The sequence below is a fragment of the Delphinus delphis genome, chromosome 5, assembly GCF_949987515.2.
Source record: "Delphinus delphis chromosome 5, mDelDel1.2, whole genome shotgun sequence".
NCBI classification, from domain to species: domain Eukaryota; kingdom Metazoa; phylum Chordata; class Mammalia; order Artiodactyla; family Delphinidae; genus Delphinus; species Delphinus delphis.
In genome coordinates, this window is record NC_082687.1 from 91998953 (window position 1) to 92004952 (window position 6000).

Consider the following 6000-nt stretch of genomic DNA (forward strand, 5'->3'; position numbering starts at 1 on the left):
TTAAAAACATTTTCAGAGGCAAAATTCTGAAGTTAAAATGCTCCAAGATCTTTGATAAGATAAATGGTGAAGATTTGCAGAATATCAATAATGAAGCAATCCAAAGAACATTGTAGGCCTTCCTCCCTGAAAGCCTAGACTAGGGAATATTAAAAATCACAAATGTTGAGCAAGGTATTTTTGGGCCTTAAAAACATGTTGAAGCAACAAGGGAAGAAAGTATTAACGTTCAATAGAGTGCTTCTCCAAAGGGAAAGAGGCAATAAACAAGGTTAAATTTAACAGCATCTGAAGTATTTATCAGTAATTTTAGAGACAGGCTAAGGAAGATCACCTTTAACAACCAAAGCTAGCATAATGGCCCTAATCAGGGCAGCCCCCAGCCCTTCAGCCTTCTTCCTGCTTCCTTTCAGGGCTGGAGTCAATCTATTACCAAGGTTGTTGCTCCAGAATCAAACCCATGTGCCTCCCTCAAATAGAAACCAACTACTCTTAGCAAAGTTTCGGGAGGAAGCTGCAAAGAGAAAAAAACAAGAACATGTTAGAACCAGCTGGGCCCAAGATGGCAGGAGATTCCACTTCCAGTAGACCTTGAGCCTCACTATACACTCATTGTAATACATTAGCATATGCTAAATGACACACCCTCCAGCACCAGGACAGTTGACAAGTGCCATGACAACAACCGGTACAGCCCATACTAGGACTGAAAAAGAGAGCTGCAACTATTCCAGGTCCAAACCATGCCCCAGTACTCAGATAACTCATGAATATTCTTCCCATTCTTTCCAAATCCCTCCCTTTTACTTCTACCCTCCTATATATTTGCTGTCTTCTCTCAAATTGGGTTGAGAAGTTGATTTGCAAACTAGGTTCCAGCTCCTCCATTCTTTGGCCATTGAATAGAGCTCATGCTGTTCCAGTCTCAGTATCGGTTTCCTTATTGGCTGTGTACGTTGGAAAAAGAACCTCCCTGGCTGAGACAGGGGGTCTTGGGATGGGCTAGGACCCTGGCACAGGTCTGGTCGACCAGTTTGGTAACAAATACTCAGGATATCTGGGGAGCCAAACTTTCAAAATATGTTAGGGGACTATAATCCTCCAGGGCACAGCCCCATCCTATTTTTATTTATGAATAAGCATTTCTGAGGCTTCCTTCTCTTCAGAGTGATGAACTCACAGCCCTCTTTGAGGTCACGATGAAGGATATAAGTATATAAACATTGGGTACTGTTCTCCAGATGCCAAGTCTCTCTCCAGGTAGTAATTAGGAAGGAGTTTTACAGAACATTTAGTAATGGTGCCCTGGGAGTCTGAAAGAGTTAATTTCTCTCTTTAGACAAGTACTACCAAAGGGTTACTTCTGGGAGGAAATCTATTTTATTCTGTTCATAAAAGAGACGGAGCTGCAAGCTGAAGTGCGGTGGGGGCAGACGTGCATTGTTAATATCTTTAAAAACAGAAAAGAAGAGGATTCAAGGGACCTCAATAAATCAAAGAAAAGGCCTTTTAAAAATAGTGATAAGCGCCAGATGGCACACATAGAAATCAATACTCTGAGTCCTTTAGGGACTGGTTTAATTGTTTCAGGTCCCATGTAGCATCTGACACAGAGATTTGCACTTAGTGGGTGCCTAGTTAATATTTTCTGAATTAGATTGAATTGGGCACAAGTACACACACACACACACACACACACACACACATACACAGGGCTGGTAATCAGAAGAACACAAGCTGAAAAATTTACTAATGCTACAATCTTATCTGGTGTGGACAAGTAATATTTCAGCTATAGTTACTTAATTTCCAGGACATTTGTATTCAATTTTAAACATAACAATTTAAAGCTTGAGTCTGAGATTAAATGAAGTAATTCAGAAAAATAATAATAGCTTTATGTTAAAGGCATCATTGTATTCATTCATTCATTCACTTCATAAACATTTTGTGTTGAGACAGGTAACAGGCTGCCTCTGACTTGGAGAAGTTTACATTAGCACAGTGAATGATTCTCTGAAGCACATCCATGTACAAGGCATTCTCTGAAGCGGGCTAGAGTAGGCTCCAAGGACCTCCAATGTAAAATAATAGCCTTCCTACGCGGGTTCCGTGGCTCTGACTCAACTTCAAACTTCCCTTCCACACCCTCCTGTGTAATGCTGGAGCTGGGCCTCTGCGGACTACATTTTCCCTGCGCCCCCTGGCTCCCTGTTAAAGTCTGCCAATAGAGGGCGCTAGAGAGCAGCAGCGGTAAAGAGGAGACTCGCCCCTTTTGGTTGGTTTGCTGTTCATGTCAGTGTCAGGCCAGCTCAGCAGCTGGTTTCAGTGAACAGACTGCTTCCATATTTTCAGAAGCAGCCTCACCACATCCCTCAGAGACACTGTCCCCTATGAGCCAGTCACCCCCAGCTCCCCCCCAGACTTAATCCCAGCCCCTTAGGCACCAACAGCAGCCAGCGGTCCACCTCCTCAGTGGCCTGGATCCCACCTCCACTGGCCTCTTTTCTAAGTTTCCAGGTTCTAGTCACTCCATCCTGTTCCCTTTGCTCCCCCAGCCCTGGGGGTAGCAGCAGCTTCCTAAAGTCCTATCTCTATGTGACCTCAGTACCCTCTCTTCATTTTTATAGCCTTTGTTGTTCTCCTACACTCTGTCAACCCATTCTCTGTATGACATTTTCGCTGTTAAAATTGCTGGTGTGTTTTCTGTTTTCCTAACCAGACCCAGACTAACATCCTCTTCTGATCATTTGTTAACACCTGATACATTAGTGATCTTCTTATTCGTTGTCCCCTACATTCCATTTGAATATAAGTTCCTTCAGAGAAGAGAATTTGTATTTGCTTTCCCACTGAATCCCCAGCTCTTCTACTTAGTAAGCCCTCAATACACATTTGTTGAATGAACAAATAAATGGATGAAGAATGCTGAATCCATGAATGCATGCGTGAATGAATGAAACAGCGATGGCTATTACCAGTCTACTGCTTTCATCCCCCTACTCTCCACTACCTCATCCCATTCCCATCCCTGTCACTCTCTTACCTTTCCTAGACTAAATTCAGCTTTTACTGCCACCCCCCATGCTAGTTGATCCAGAATAAAACTATCAATATTGGATAATTTAGGTCAGTGTTTCTCAACTGACCTCCCCAAGGGACATGTGGCAGTGTCTGGAGAGGTTTTAGGTCGTCATGACTGGGAGATGCGGGCCTTTTGGCATCTAATGGGTAGAGGCCAGGGATGCTGCTACACATTGAACAAGACAGCCCTCCCCCCAACAAAGAATTATCTGGGCCAAAATCTCATGAATACTGCTATTTAGAAACCCTGGTTTAGCATTAACCTGTTTAGAAGCAAGGGATTCTTCAGATAATCTTTTTAGGCACCTTTTGATATTGTGAATTTATTTCTTCATCTATACAAGGCCAAGTGTTCTCAATGAAAAAAGATACAACTGGCTTGATCATGGTCAAAGACCCAGATTGTTTGTTTGTTTGTTTTTAATGACATCTGGAATTCTGTAGACAGAATATCCAGGTGACTGGCTCTTTGGCTGGACTCTTTTTAGAGCTATAGAGACTGAACCTACGATTAAAAGAGGGTAGCGATGTGATAGCTGGGGAGGGGGGCAGCAGGTTGTTTATGAAAGTGCATAAGAAATGTTTAAAAGAATAGTGTCGGGCTTCCCTGGTGGCGCAGTGGTTGAGAGTCCGCCTGCCGGTGCAGGGGACACGGGTTCGTGCTCCGGTCCGGGAAGATCCCACATGCCACGGAGCAGCTAGGCCCGTGAGCCATGGCTGCTGAGCCTGTGCGTCTGGAGCCTGTGCTCCGCAACAGGAGAGGTCGCAACAGTGAGAGGCCCGCGTACCGCAAAGAAAAAAAAAAAAAAAAAAAAAGAATAGAGTGTCTTATTTACATTAATTCAAATCCCATAATGATAATAATTATAAAAACCAGCTGTTTTTTCCCAAATGATCCAGAGAGTAGCCATTAACTGGAGACACAGAGTTTAAAAGTGACATAAATCACTTGGGTATTTGCATTTTGAAGGTCATTTCGGATAAACCAGGTGGTTTCCTCCTGGACTTCAATTATCAAAATCTATTTTCTTAAAAAAAAATTGACCCACTTGGGTAATTGTTATTCTGATGAACTCCAACCCTAAGCTTCTTCCTCGACTCCCACAGTTCCCTGAGCAATTTCACTCTATCATCTTAGCTACCAAAATATCCAAGAGGCATATTTCTCTTCTCCATGTATGGCAGTAATCCCATCTAATACATCAAATGGAATACAAAGTACTATGTGACTATCATAAATTTTTCCAGCACAATTCCCAGAGTCATTACTTAGTGTCATCCTCTTTCCAAACTAGACTTACTAACTTTTTAGTAAACACATTTGAGACTTCATCCTTATTTAACATCTTTAAATTATAACTCCATTATTCAGATAATTAAATATGGTCATTAAAAGGACATTTAGTTGGGTTCACATACATGCTGCTACAATTGCAGTTGTTTAAAGCCATTAAAGATAGCATATGCCAGAGAGTACCTGTGAAGCCTGCCAGATAAAATAGAGTTGTCCAGTTAAATATCAGATAAACAACACCTTTTTCCAATATAAGTATGTCCCACGCAATATGTGAGACTTACTTGTACTAAAAATGTTGTGGTTTATATGAAATGCAAGTTTAACTGGGTGTCCTATATTTTAGTTTGCTAATCTGACAATCCTAGTGCTTGTTTGCCAAGGGCTTACATCTCTGTAAGTGCCTGTAATACAGAATTCATTCTAAGTGATATTAGTAAGAATACTTTCTTTTTATGTGATTCATGGACACTTCTTCTAATGAGGGGATACTCATAAAGCCATAGGAATGTTTATGTCACTGAAAATAATGCAGTCATAAATTCTAGTTTCAAATTATGGAACCACAATATCCTGAAAACAGGATCTGTGATACCAACCATTTGCAAAGAACATATTTGCTGTTTCCTTTATGCTTGACTGCAACTAAACTCAGTCCTCCTCTCCCTCCTTAATCACAATTCCATGGAGAAAACCCAGTGATTCCCCTTTTGGTTGATGATCAGTGGACATGGCATGTGAAGAAAATAACTCCTTAGCCATGTCACATATGGTCATCGAACAAGACTCAGGCTCAGCTGACCTGATTACCTGAGTTTTCTCCTGATTAATTCTGAATGACATAGAGAAATCAATCATGAAGACAGCCAAAATAATCATCAAGTCAGTTGATTCAGTTATATAAACTTGACCTTAACCTCCTCCTCTCAACCTATGCTCATTTCCAAGAGATTTCAACAGATTTGAGAAAAAAAAAAAGTTATGGAGGTAATGTTTTTCTCAGAACCTGCCATCCGACAAACGATAATTTTAACTGATTCCATTAAACACAATTTACTAGCTTTAGGAATCCTTTTGTTTTACCTTTTCCTTTCCTTTACACTAAGTGAGAACACACACTATAAAATCTTAATCATATAAGACGTCTGCTCTGAATTGAATACTATACACTAGGTAATGCAGCCCCAACTTTTCAACCCAAAATAAAAAGAATTACTTCTGACAATATACTGGTGATTTGTATTAGTGAAAATAATATATTATTAAAAAAATAAAGTTAAATGGTTTGCCTTCCTAAATCTCAGGGCACGCTGATAATAGAAGGTTCTTCTCTCCTAGGTGAAAATTCTGCCAGTCCTTCCTAATATAGACGTAAATATCTTCTTACTTTAAAATTTCAAAGGTTAAATTCCTAACTACCACATATTCATTAACTACTACATAATGATTGAAAGCCTTTTGTGTAAAAGATATTGTTACAGGACATGAGGTTGTCGACACTAAAATGAGGGGAAAGAAAAGGAAGAAGCCAAGTTTTACTGTAAAAACCAAATGCATCAATAACCATAGTAAGGAAGTTTAAAAGAAAAGCCAAAGGGAAGATTTAAATAATTACATCTAAG